The sequence below is a fragment of the Schistocerca gregaria genome, chromosome 6, assembly GCF_023897955.1.
Source record: "Schistocerca gregaria isolate iqSchGreg1 chromosome 6, iqSchGreg1.2, whole genome shotgun sequence".
Lineage (NCBI taxonomy): Eukaryota > Metazoa > Arthropoda > Insecta > Orthoptera > Acrididae > Schistocerca > Schistocerca gregaria.
Window position 1 is genome coordinate 90,017,063 of NC_064925.1, and position 14,778 is coordinate 90,031,840.

General features: G+C 44.0%; 1 protein-coding gene and 1 non-coding gene across 2 annotated transcripts in view; one reads left to right on the forward strand and one right to left on the reverse strand.

Moving 5' to 3' along the window:
* LOC126278367 (coiled-coil domain-containing protein 170) overlaps positions 1 to 14,778 on the reverse strand; it is a 335,535-nt gene that overhangs the window by 264,327 nt on the left and 56,430 nt on the right. The window lies entirely within an intron of this gene.
* Trnat-ugu (transfer RNA threonine (anticodon UGU)) lies at positions 6,837 to 6,910 on the forward strand. The gene has a single exon. It is a non-coding gene; the product is annotated as a tRNA-Thr (tRNA).

A 14,778-nucleotide genomic window follows, 5' to 3' on the forward strand; every position in this document is an offset into this window, starting at 1 on the left:
GGATGACCTCTGAACCTAGACGGCATGAGTCATTGGTGCCGACATGAGCAACAGTTTGCAGTCGGGTGCACCCAGTGCTCTCTTTCGCCGGCGGCAGGGCCCCCTCCACATCTCGAATGAGACCCCCCGGCAAACAGACAGAGTGAACACTGGCCTTTTTCCGCTATTTCCCTAAGGGGCTCCATCACCCGCCTGACGTTGGAGCACCCAATCACTAACAATCCCCTCCCCCCGTGTGCTTGCTCGGACCTTGCTGAAGGAGCGGCCACAGGTCCACTCACAGGCAGAGCGGGCGACGCCACACGGCCAGCCTCCACATTGACCCTCCGCCTCGTGCGCCGCGAACGCCGCTGAACCCGCCACTCCCCTTGGGGAGAGGGTGGCCCAACCGCGCCCGGTACCCGCTAAGATGTCTCGACAGTAGAGACCGCGGATGAAGCATGTAATACCGTCCGTACACAGCAGTCACACATCCTATACATCCTAAGAAATCAACAATTGATTACAGAAATGAGTCCGAATGTCCCTCCTGCTGATCGTGTAACGTCGGCAAAACTGGAACATTTCGTGTCGACTGTGTTCTGGTTACGGCTGTCCAGAAGAAGCAGACACAGAAACTAGTCGATGAATCACAAATACGGTTACCGACTGCTTGTAGGGGATCATTTGTGGAGCATTCATGAGACGTTGGTTCTCTGGCGTTCGACTCGATTTGCAGCAACCGAAAACCGTCTCCTTTGCATTTCTGGAAAGACAGTGAGGAAGTTTGTCCTGTTCTGTATAGCGTGGCTCGTAAATATCTGAGAACAGCGGCTTCCTTTGTTCCTTTTGGAAGAGAGTTTTCTAAGGCAGGGACACAGAAATAGCTTGCGGGGCCAAACATTACACTTCGTGAAAAAACAGGAATGATTGACGTCTGTATTTCTTTTTGCCTGCTTCATTTACTGCTTTTTTATATTTTCTCCTTTCATCAATTAAATTCAATATAACTTCTGTTACCCAAGGATTTCTACTAGCCCTCGTCTTTTTACCTACTCGGTCATCTGCTGCCTTCACTATTTCATCCCTCAAAGCTACCCATTCTTCTCCTACTGTATTTCTTTCCCCTATTCTTGTCAATTGTTCCCTTGTGCTCTCCCAGAAACTCTGTACAACCTCTGGTTTAGTCAGTTTATCCAGGTCCCATCTCCTTAAATTCCCACCTTTTTGCAGTTTCTTCAGTTTCAATCTACAGTTTATAACCAATAGACTGTGGCCAGAGTCTTTCTGCCCCTGGATATGTCTTACAACCTAACACCAGGTTCCTAAAACTCTGTCTTACCATTATATAATCTATCTGATACTTTCCAGTATCTCCAGGCCTCTTCCATGTATATAACCTTCTTTTATGATTCCTGAACCAATCCCTTTATATGATCGAAAAGGTCAACTAATCGACTCTTAGTTTGGTGACCTTATTCAATCAGTCGTTCCCTCATTTTTGAGTTTATTGTCTGCAGGGCTGCCGTCTGATTTCTGTTAATACACCGTTATTAGCAGGGCTGTTTGGCATTAGTATTAAATGCAAGTGAAGGTTAGCTGTCGCACATTTTTTAATTTCGTAGACGCGTTAATTTTTATTGTGTGATTTTTTAAGTAACTTTCTCGAATATTATAAAGAAAGGCACGTAAGTTTCGCGGAACCCAGGAGTTATCTTCACAGAGTTCCAGGTTTCTGAGGAACTAAGTTTAGGAAACGCCGACCTAGAGGACAACGTAGAAAATCCATGAAGCTGTCGAAGACCGAAACACAATGCCATGGTTGAACCTGAAAGCTTTTTCACTTCTCCCTGAATTTTAATCCCTTCTTCAAATTTCTCCTAGGTTTCCTCTACTGTTTGCTGGTTGTACGGATTGCTGAATATCATCGGGGGCAAACTACAGTGAAGCACCAAAGCAACTGGTGTAGGTATGCGTATTCAAATACAGAGATATGTAAGTAGGCAGAATACGGCGCTGCGGTCGGCAACGCCTATGTAAGACAACAAGTGTCTGGAACAGTTGTCAGATCGGTTACTGCTGCTACAACGCCAGGTTATCAAAATTTAAGTGAGTTTGAACGTGGCGTTATTGTCGGCGCACGAGCGATGGGACTCAGCATCTTCGAGGTAGCGATGAAGTGGGGATTTTCCCGTACAACCATTTCACGAGTGTACCTTGAATATCATGAATCCCGTAAACATCAGATCTCACACATCGCTGCGGCCGGAAAAAAGAACCTGCAAGAACGGTACCAACGACGACTGAAGGGAATCGTTCAACTTGACAGAAGTGCAACCCTTCCACAAATTGCTGCAGATTTCAGTGCTGGGTCATCAACAAGTGTCAGCGTGCGAACCATTCAACGAAACATCATCGATTTGGGCTTTCGGAGCCGAAGGACCACTCGTGCACCCTTGATGACTGCACGGCACAAAACTTTACGCCTCGCCTGGGCCCGTCAACACCGACATTGGTCTGTTGATGACTGGAAACTTGTTTCCTGGTCGGACGAGTCTCGTTTCAAATTGTATTTAGCGGATGGACTTGTACTGGTACGGAGACAACCTTATGAAACAATGGACCCTGCATGTCAGTAAGAGACTATTCAAGCTGGTGGAGGCTCTGTAATGGTGTGGGATGTGTGCAGTTGTATATGGGAGCCCTGATACGTCTAGTTACGACTCTGATGGGTGACATTGACATGTACGTAAGCGTCCTGTCTGAACACCCGCATCTATTCATGTCCATCCTGCATTCCGATGGACTGGCAATTCCAGCAGGGCAATGCGACGCCCCTAACGTCACGAACTGCTACTGAGTGGCTCCAGAAGCACTCCTCTGAGTTTCAACACTTCCGTTGGCCACCAAAGTACCCAGACACGAGGATTATCGAGCATATCTGGGATGCCTTGCAACATGCTTTTCACAAGAGATCTCCACCCCCTCCTGCTCTTACGGATATATGGACAGTCCTTCAGGATTCATGGTGTCAATTCCCTCCAGCACTACTTTAGACTTTAGTCGAGTCCATGCCACGTCGTACTGCGGCACTTCTGCGTGCTCGCGGGGGACTCTATACGATATTAGGCAGGTATACCAGTTTCTTTGGCTCTCCGCTAAACAAGAATACTTATGTACACTCAGTGACTGAATAGAAACTTCCATGAAACTAGATTAATTGAGGAGGAAATCACAATATCCATACATACGATAAATGCTTTTATGTATTCATGTTATTTACGTAAGAGCGTGCAAAAATTTAACAGGGTACATGGGATGCTCCTATGAACAATTTGAGGTAGGAAACCTGGGGTCAGGGAAGCTAACTTAAGGGGGGTAGGACGTCAAACGGGCCGACTTGGAGCAGGAGAGGCACCACAGGACATTTTAATTTCCACTGTCTATATTACAAGTAAACTCATAAAACTTTGTCAGCATGACAAAGGAAGGATTCAGGATTCACACTCGTAGCAGCGGAAGTTCAAAAACATAAGAAAATAATTTTTTTACATGTGAAATTTCATCATTTTTTCACTTACTATTGGCTGCAATTGTTGTTATAGGTACACATTTCTTCATAAGTAAGAGAGACTGTTCGATGAATTTTGCACAGCATACAAACCATACTTACAGGCGTCTGAAACTCTAGAATCTACTTAATTTATGAAAAAAGATTGAGCTGTTACGTTTTAAACTTTATGTTTAGAAAAGTAATCATATTTTGTAGTTAATTATCTCAATGTTTACCACAGTTTTTAATAGATTTGGAAAATTCTAGAGTTTCATACACCTGTAAGTATGGTTTGTATGCTGTGCAAAATGCATCAAAGAATCTCTCTTACTTGTGAAGAAAAATGTACCTATAGGCACAAATGCAGCCATCAGTAAGTGAAAAAATGATGAAATTTCATATATAAAAAAATACTTTATGTTTTTGCACTTCCAGTGCTATGAGTGTGGATTCTGATCCTTGCTGGTCATGCTGACAAAGTTTTATGAATTTATTTGTGAAAGTACAGACAGTAGAAAAAAAAATGTCCTGTGGTGCCTCTCCTGCTCCAAGTCGGCCCGTTTGACGTCCTATCCCCATTAAGGAGATAATAGGAATTAAATCACATTACTGTGTACTTTTTTATTTACATTAGTTACAGTTAATTGCAAATACCATCATTGACACAATGAACGTTCCATTTGTACTGTATCTTACAAAATGTGCTGAAACTGACGGCCATCAATCTCAATGTAAGCATGACGTCGACGAATAGGATTCTGACGCACCCTGACAAATATCCCTGGTGTGGTCCTCATGTTGTCAGATCCTTCGTTTCTTCTTTCCAGTGAACCAGTCTCCCGCATTCGTCGATCGAGAGAAATAAACACTGGTCGTGACGGTTGATGCCTGTTGGGAAATCGTTCCCTGTACCGCCTTTCAGCAGCGAGAGCATTGGAATGTACTTCCCCATACACAAGGTGCATTTCAGTGAATTATGCGAAACTGTCCCGTTACTGCTCCATCGTCCTGTACTGTACTTACCTGCATAGCACTGATTAATGCATGTGTCTGTCGTTGAATCATACAACGTTCTGTCACGGGACACTGTAAATATGATACAACAGTGCCACCTTATGGACAAGCAAAGTAAACAGAATCAGCAGCATGACTTTCAAGTTATCAGGCTCGTTCTCGTTGTTTCCTTGTAGGAAATAAAGAATCTACATGTAAATAAACAGAACAGTACGTGTAAACTTGCGCGCATGTTAGTTGTAAATGAGCTGGAAAACAGTAATGCTAGAGAAAGCGGTACACAAGTTTACTTCCATGTCTCCTTAAGCTGGGTTCTCCGACTCCAGGTTCCCTACCTCAAACTGTTCAGTGGAGCAGTCGCTATGTCCCGTTACATTTTGGCACACTCTTTTGGAAACACCCGGTATATGTCTGTACGTCCCACATTTTCTCTTGAACCACTGAACCGGTTTGAACCAAACTCGGTGCACATACCACTTGCTGTCTGGAAAGAACCACCGTAAGCGGTAAGAACCAACTACCTATAAAGGAGGGGGCTGGGGGTGGATGAAAAAGTAGTGTAGCTCACGACATGAGAATATCCTGTCATACCAATCTTACCGAGTCCTGTAACAATTCGGGCAATGCGTGTGCATCCGCACAGAAGAAGAAGGTCAATGGCCTGTTAGCCTTAAGTAAAATCCTGGAAATTGAAACAAGAACACCGTTAATTCATTGTCCCAGGAAGGGGAAACTTTATTGACACATTCCTGGGGTCAGATACATCACATGATCACACTGACAGAACCACAGGCACATAGACACAGTCAACAGAGCATGCACAATGTTGGCACTAGTACAGTGTATATCCACCTTTCGCAGCAATGCAGGCTGCTATTCTCCCATGGAGACGATCGTAGAGATGCTGGATGTAGTCCAGTGGAACGGCTTGCCATGCCATTTCCACCTGGCGCCTCAGTTGGACCAGCGTTCGTGCTGGACGTGCAGACCGCGTGAGACGACGCTTCATCCAGTCCTAAACATGCTCAATGGGGGACAGATCCGGTGATCTTGCTGGCCAGGGTAGCTGACTTACACCTTCTAGAGCACGTTGAGTGGCACGGGATACATGCGGACGTGCATTGCCCTGTTGGAACAGCAAGTTCCCTTGCCGGTCTAGGAATGGTAGAACGATGGGTTCGATGACGGTTTGGATGTACCGTGCACTATTCAGTGTCTCCTCGACGATCACCAGAGGTGTACGGCCAGTGTAGGAGATCGCTCCCCACACCATGATGCCGGGTGTTGGCCCTGTGTGCCTCGGTCGTAAGCAGTCCTGATTGTGGCGCTCACCTGCACGGCGCCAAACACGCATACGACCATCATTGGCACCAAGGCAGAAGCGACTCTCATCGCTGAAGACGACACGTCTCCATTCGTCCCTCCACGCCTGTCGCGACACCACTGGAGGCGGGTTGCACGATGTTGGGGCGTGAGCGGAAGACGGCCTAACGGTGTGCGGGACCGTAGCCCAGCTTCATGGAGACGGTTGCGAATGGTCCTCGCCGATACCCCAGAAGCAACAGTGTCCCTAATTTGCTGGGAAGTGGCGGTGCGGTCCCCTACGGCACTGCGTAGGATCCTACGGTCTTGGCGTGCATCCGTGCGTCGCTGCGGTCCGGTCCCAGGTCTACGGGCACGTGCACCTTCCGCCGACCACTGGCGACAACATCGATGTACTGTGGAGACCTCACGCCCCTCGTGTTGAGCAATTCGGCGGTACGTCCACCCGGCCTCCCGCATGCCCACTATACGCCCTCGCTCAAAGTCCGTCAACTGCACATACGGTTCACGTCCACGCTGTCGCGGCATGCTACCAGTGTTAAAGACTGCGATGGAGCTCCGTATGCCACGGCAAACTGGCTGACACTGACGGCGGCGGTGCACAAATGCTGCGCAGCTAGCGCCATTCGACGGCCAACAGCGCGGTTCCTGGTGTGTCCGCTGTGCCGTGCGTGTGATCATTGCTTGTACAGCCCTCTCGCAGTGTCCGGAGCAAGTATGGTGGGTCTGACACACCGGTGTCAATGCGTTGTTTTTTCCATTGCCAGGAGTGTTTATGAAGATGGTTTTGTGCGGATGCACACGCATTGTCCGAACTCTTACGGGACTCGGTCAGATTGTCTGCCGCAAGTAATGAGTGTAATGGGCAGGGGCAGTACGAATGTAGTGTGTGGACATTAAGATGGGAATGTGGGTCTCACGGGAAGAGTGAAAGAGATAAGTCCCTGCACTCGCACTATCCTCTGTGGCCTCGGTGGCTCAGATGGATAGAGCGTCTGCCATGTAAGCAGGAGATCCCGGGTTCGATTCCCAGTCGGGGCACACATTTTCAATTGTCCCCGTTGATAAATATCAACGCCTGTGAGCAGCTTAGGGTCTTGAACTTATTATCATTTCATTCTAGAGAGCTGCACAAAAAATTGATTGATTTATACTAGAGAAAGAACTTCACAACTTGAGCAAGTTAAGAACGCCTTCGCCCACCTCTGGCCCTTATGAAATCAGTTATTCAGCTTAGCATTGATTGATAGCCAGCTCAGCTGTCTGGTGCGGTCAAAATTCACTGCATGGTTCAGTTGTTCCATGATGGATAGATTATATACCCAGTTACGTTGGTGTCTATTTTACATTAAATGTGATTTTATTACTGATGGGTCACGTATCCAGCTACCTTTACACAATCTGATGATGTCCCAAAAGGCTGAAAAGCGTCAGTGACATTAAACAATTTCGCAACCGAGCCTGCTTTTGCTCTGAAACCCAATGGAAATAAAGTGTTCGGCAATAGCGGACTTGCTTGGTTGCAAAAAGGCGAGTGCAACGTCAATGTTCGATGCAACGTTATTTCAGAGTGTGCGTGGTCTGCCCTACGTAAGACATACCACATCGACAAGGTATTTTGTATATTCCGCAATAACAAGTCTTCTTGGTTCAGAAAGATCTGAAATCTTAAACGGTGGACGGAAACTCACTCTTACCTTAAGGGGACATTGTATGTCCCTCTCCGCCAATGTTATATTATCGAATTTTGTGACCTATTATCTTGGAAACTTTTTAAGACATTAACTTACAATTTTCCATAATTATTGAATGCACCTTTCTAGATACACTGAACTACATTTATTACTAAAATTGTATTGCGGGGCATGTTATCTTTTTCTTTCAAATACTCAATTGTTTGACAGAATTTTGTAAATAAATGAACATAAAAACAAAACAACTCAGGATATATTAATTGTTCTAGTTCCATATGTGTTGAATCTCACACTTAGCACGCTGTGAAAATTTCATGTCTCTACCATCATCACTTTTTTAGAAAACGGATCATTTATTGCAAAAAATGTAGTTCAGAGATATTGAGGTTTAAAACTTTTTTTATTACAAATTCTTAGACAGACTTACATTTCTACGTCTTTTATGCACTAGAATTCCCCTGGTCCAAAGTCTGTGTTTTCTTCAGTGTCACAACAGCCCATTGCTTGCCTTCTCCTTTACTTTCTTGCTTCTTTTGTCATTTGCTGAGCACCCAACTCCGCTTCACGTACATGAAGATCATCCAGTTCCCGCAGTCCTTTAGCTGTCTTCTGTCCAAATCTTACCTCTAACTTCTCCAGAATCTTAAATCTTTCATAACACCCACCATTAAAAGTTATTACAGCATCAGACGCAGCAAACTTTAAGGTCATAAGGCCATCAAATACATTTATAGGCACACGGCACGACACAACAATATTGAAGGACTTCTTTAGTAGCTTAGGATTTCCCAAACCTCTAAAAAAAAAAAAGGTGAAATGTGTGTGAAATCTTATGGGACTTAACTGCTAAGTTCAACAGTCCCTAAGCTTACACATTACTTAACCCAATTTATCCTAAGGACAAACACACACACACACACACACACACACACACACACACACACACACACACCCATGCCCGAGGGAGAACTCGAAACTCCGCCGGTACCAGCCGCGCAGTCCATGACTGCAGCGCCATAGACCGCTCGGCTAATCCCGCGCCAAACTTCTAAACAGGTTTGATTGCCTCGTCTTTCCACATGTACCAATTTTTTTTCTGGCAGTGTGTATTAGCGCAGAGTGTGTTCGTTCACTAGACGGGCACGCCTGGAACGATTTTTCGGTTTAATGATTTTCCGATGGAAAAAGGAGAGCATGAACGAAAATTAGAAGATTACAATGGATTGTAGACCTCCCATTTTAAGTGTACTTGACTTCGCGCAGCCCACAGTAAGACTCTGCGCGATAAGAAATTTAATGGGAATGCATTTAAAAAGAAAGTCCCATTGTAGAAGGGACAAATTCTGTGAAAATGTACATCAATTGGGTGTGTAGACTCTGAGAAAAAAACCGTTTATTTCTTTAAACTCACTGGCGTTAAATAGAACGGTTTAAAGAATTCATTGTTGCCTTGAAGGGACTGGAAGGACAGTTTTGTAAATGTTTTGAGGACACTGCCTATCTTACATCTGGTTTCGAGCTGTTTAGAGACAGTTTCCTGTTTGAGCTGAGACGCTCCTGTGCATGTGCAAATGGAACTAAGTGATCCGCAGTGTAAATCCCATTTAAGAAACAAAACGTTAACTGGGCGTTAAAACTGTCCAAGAGGTCTACGTAGTCTTCCTCGAAAAGAGATTCTACATCTGCATAATGAGAATGCAAACGTGGCAAATATTGCGATCAACATGTGTGGGAAAGGCTTTTTCCGCTGTTTGCAGTTTGTCGTTCTTCCCTGTTCTCATACTCAGACAGCATGGCGTGGCGTTGGGGGGAAGTGTGCTGCCTGGCGAGAGAGCTATGACAGGCAAGCCAGAGCTCTGCTGGAGTGCCTAATTTTTGGCCATCCTTGAGCTAGAAGATTGGCTTTTAATAGAAGACGTTGGTGTACTTCTGATGATCACAACTCTTCTCCCATTTTGGGCCAAACGTTGAATATGAAAATTTGGTTCCCATCGTGGAGCTAGGGAATGGCAAGTTGTGTTTTCACAAATTTAAAATTTATTTTCACCCTTCCGATAGCGCTGTTGTTGTATATGTACGAGGGTTGCCTAGAAAGTAAGTTCCGATCGGTCACGAAATCGAAACCACAGTGAAAACCAAAAACGTTTTATTTGCAACAGTTAGGTACACCTTCCACCTACGTCTCTACATAGTCGCCGCTCCAGCTTCGAGTTTTGTTGTAGTGTTGTATCAACTTTCCAATATCTTCGTCATGGAAAGCATCCGCCTGTGCTTTCGGCCAGTTATCTGCACTGGTCTGCAGCTCGTTGTCTGTGAAAAAAGTTTGCCTTCGTAGCCAGTGGTTCTTGTGAGTAGAGATGAGACTCAGGGGGAGCCAATTATGGACTGCATTGCGGGTAATCAAACACTTCTCATCGTAAACGCTGCAGGAACGTCTTCATTGCCCCTGCAGTGTGCGGCCGAGAATTGGCATGCAGAAGGAACTGCTTGACAGTTGTGTTATGTGGGGTGCATGAAACAGACGAAATCTCTAACCAGGCCCTCATACTTGGCGGGAGACGTTATTCCCTACGCATCTTTACGTGCTCACTGTTCGCTCAGAACTGAAAATAGCGACGCGACACGATCGACGGGCATACTAGAGACACTGTCCAACACATCTATGCAAAGCTTTACCGGATTTTCCCAGTGGTTTCCATTTTGCGACCGATCGGAATTTACTTTCTGGATAACCCTCGTATTTGCTCTAGTGCGTAATGTATGCATTGACCGGATTCCGTATGGCAGCGAATCAAACTAATATTCCTGAAAGTTCTTGCCTAATTACTTTGAAATAACATTAGAGTGTACCACTACCACAAAAAAAACGATTTCAAAGTTTCGTATAATGAGGCACAACCGCAGAGAGTGGCGAGTTTAATGTACGAGCGGCATGTAATGGGCTACAACTTTCTTTCACCAAGACACAAGTTTCAAGTACGAGAGTCAGAGCTACGTAATGAATGTCAGCACAACTTGTCCCGCACGCTTTGAAACACGCAAAATGAGATGTAACGTCGCCAAGCAATAAAATTTTTTAGTTACACAGAGATGCAAAGTCATGAGTGGAGCATCTGCTGCGATATAAATATTTTACGACTTCTCGATTATCTTTTATTTTAAACAAATGAAAATACTTGTAGACTAATCTAGCTCTGTCATCATTATGGTCGTTGCAGTATCTGGCTCTAAACGACGTACTATTATTGTGAAGGAGCAGCTACAGCGTTCCAAATAAACCATGTGATCGCATAACATTGGTTTATTTAGAACTGACATGCGACGAATCATGGACTAGATTAAATTAGTTCTAAAGAGCATAGCCTGACGGGATGTTTCCTGTCAATAAGAAAACGACGAATACGAGACTATATGTAAAACTTTAACTAATTTCCACCGAAGTTCCACTGTTTTAACACAGACTCGTAATGCGGAGTCCCCACCAACGAGGAACATGAGAAAGTCCAAGGTATCAAAGTACATTTCATCATAGAAATATTTTGGTAGTGCAACATTCGCATGCAGCGGAACTGTTGAGTATAATTTTCAGATACCTTACATCCGTTTCGTATCTGGACATGTGAAACAAACAACTTCAATATTGTCTGTTTAGGGTGCTCAAGTAAACAGCAATCGCACCACAAGGACCTATTTATTGAACTCAAATCGGAATATTTTTTTTCCTCTAATAACAGTAGAATACAAGAGTACTCCATTTGAAATATTTACAGTTTAGTTGATGGATACAGTAACTAAAAGTTCAAACAGCTGAGAAGGGAAAATAAAACAATACATTATACTCGAACATGTAGAAAACGTAAGGAAATGAAAATTTCCTCCACAAATGGAAAGGAAGTACTTTATCAATTATCATGAACTAAGAGTTCGTGTGAGATTGATAACGTTTCTAATAATACGCTAAAAATATTATCAGTGGCAATGTAATGTTTAACCACATGCGCAATAAATCAATTGGATTTTCTAGGCAAACTGAAATATGTAATTATTATCGCTATTTTATGAACATTTAGCACGTGTCGACAGTTACTGGCCAGTCCGATTTGCGTTACGAGTTTATTTTGTGAGAAATTATGTTCCGTTTCCTTAACCCCTTGCCGTTCCAGCAAACTACCATGTTACCCCCTCCCTCTAGCGCAGCCATTTCTGCCGCTTACGATCTCGTATTTTACTTATTTCATTTAACGAAAATAATAATAGGCGACTGGGATGAAACATCTCTATAATGGTAGGATGGAGATTTACCAGTGGCAGTGGCAGAAACTAAGAGCAGGAATTGCTCAAGAGGAGACCACATGCCAATAGCGAAAAGTACTACAGGTGAGCTAATCGTTGTTTCGAAATATCAGTTATTTGCCGGTATCAGTCTTCTGAAGGTTATTAACATGAGTCAGATACTTTTCGTGATCGGTTAATTGTGTATAGGTCGACCAAACGTTATATTTGATTTCAACGTCCTGGTGTGACATATTTGAGGGTTTCTATTTGATAAGTTTAGTGAAATGAAAAAAAAAAAGAATGCTGTTTCTATTTGCCTTCATGTTAAAAATGTATCAAAAACGCTTCCTCTATACTCTAAGAAATCGAACAAAAATGAAAGTTAACGACAAGCCAGTGTATAAAATGGGAACTCTTCCCGTCTTGTCACACAATCTTCTTATGAATCATTCAGAAGGCTTATGAAATATTTATAACACGAGTAAAACTACTCTGTTTAAGAAACAATCGCGCATATTACAAAGTCTTCTTTATGTTATTCCCCAGAGTAGGATGTTTTTTATTAACATCTGTTGCTAAACAAAATAGTATTTAGACCTGCAACTCAAGTTAACTGTGAAGTTTTTGGCAGAGGCTCGAATGGCGGAAAGTGTTCTAACACAAAAAATATTAATAAGTTGCCAGTAGACATAAAATTTAGAACCCACACCAATTAGGAAAGGAAACAATATATTCTGAAAAAAATAAAGATTGTGAAGCAAGTCGTTAGATACACCAAGAGCAGGCATTGTCTGCAGGATGAGTGACTGTTAAAACTAAGCTTTCGAAAACAGCCACAAGTGGCATTTTGTATTTTTCTATCTTCGAATGAACAAGAGCATCATCAGAATATGCAGTTTAAAGTTGGCTGACAGCATTAAAGAATGCATTTATAGTTTACTGGCAGCTATAAAGACTAATGTGGCTGTAGTATAGTACTTAAATTTAAGTCGTTAGATGGCTGGCAGTTTTGTTCATGTCGGCAGTAACCGTTTGGAAAACTGAAACAAGAAGTGTAAAATCTTCAGGCATTAGTTATTTCTGTAAAACTACAAACCAACTGTCAACAGAATTATTCAGTATTTTACAATATGGCAATGGCAGTTAATTCCACACACATCATAATGAATCGTGATCCATATGTTTCAATACTATTATCTTTACCCCAAGGAAACGTATTCCTACAGAGGCAAGAATGCTGTGATCTGCTATATACAGCTCTACATGAATAACCGATTATGGCCACGGTAATAAGACTACCGTATGTAACAAATGGCACAAGTATTGGAAATTATTAAAATTATGATTTAAACGGGTTTGCAATTTATTGTACAATTTGAGATGTGTGTGTGTGACATTCATTTGAAAGAATCATTGATAACAGGATTGCTTTTGTTCTAACAATGCCCTTGCCGCAGTGGATACACCGGTTCTCGTCAGATCACCGAAGTTAAGCTCTGTCGGGCGTGGCTGGTATTTGGATGGGTGACCATCCGGGCCGCCACGCGCCAATTGAAGAGCTACTCGACCGACTAGTAGCTGCTCCGGTCACAGAAAACCATCATAATGACTGGGAGAGCAGTGGGCTGACCATACGCCCCTCCTATACGCATCCTCAGCTGAGGATGACACGGCGGTCGGATGGTCCCGGTGGACCGTTTGTGGTCTGAAGACGGAGTGCTTTTTTTGTTTGTTTGTTCTAACGAATTACAAGCCGAGGATTTGTGCAGTTATAATTCGTCCTCTGTTTTCCATGTTTTGAAATGTACCTTTAGTCCCTCATTCCGTACTTACTACATTATGCCTTTGTCTGTTAACAAAAGTGCGCACTCACTGTTCAGCGACAGGTGCTCGCCAGGTGATCGGTAACGAAAGTGGCGACAACTCAGTGTGTGTGTGTGTGTGTGTGTGTGTGTGTGTGTTAAACCGGAGACGTAGAAACGACGGAGAGGCTTCTCACGCCGTACCCCTCAGTGGTTCACAACCCCACAAAAGGCCACAGTAGTCCAACCGCGTCACCGCCGCCCCACACCAAACCCATGGTTACTGTGCTGTTCGGCTCCCAGTGGACCCTCCCCCCCCCCCCCCCCCCCCCCTCCCGGAACCTCTCATACCAGACGAGTGTAGCCCCAAATGTTTGCATGGTAGAATAGTTATGGTGTACGCGTACGTGGAGACAGTGTTTGTGTAGCCATCGCCGACATAGTGTAACTGAGGCGGAATAAGGGGAACCACCCCGCATTCGTCGAGGCAGATGGAAAACCACCTAAAAGCCATCCACAGGCTGGCCGGCACACCGGACCTCGACTCTAATCCGGCGGGAAGCAGAGCGTTAGACCGCGTGGCTAGCCGGTCAGTAGACAACCCAGTGCGTACCTCACCTCGCTACAGTACTCGAAGTGTAGCCGTAGCTTTTGCTGGCCTAAATTATACTCTCATGTCCTTTCTTCTCAAGAATGAGTTAATTAGAGCCGAGACAAATTACGTTCCGTTGACGCAATGTTGTACGGAAGGATTTTATACAATACGTTATATGTACTATCGAATATGAAGCCGTAAACTTAGTAACATCAACGAAAGTATGAGATTTTCTGTGAAATGCATGTCACAAATTATCGGATGGAGTCCCAGTACATCTATAGGTCCATACCATCAGACAGCACGTGCGATATTGGAGCACAGAACCTCGCCATTTTGTTTGTCTCATCAATTGTGTAAAGCATCAGAGCAGATCATCACAGCTTTCTACTTCGAACCTCGTGCTGTCATCAAAAGAAATTAGGTTAGCGCTCAAAGACTTGTCGATGTCTTGGTAATTGGAGATAGAGCATTTGGTCAGTTAAACAAGTATGGTGGAAGGAAGCCGCCATCTGTTTAAGGAACGGTTCCGGGATTCGTAAG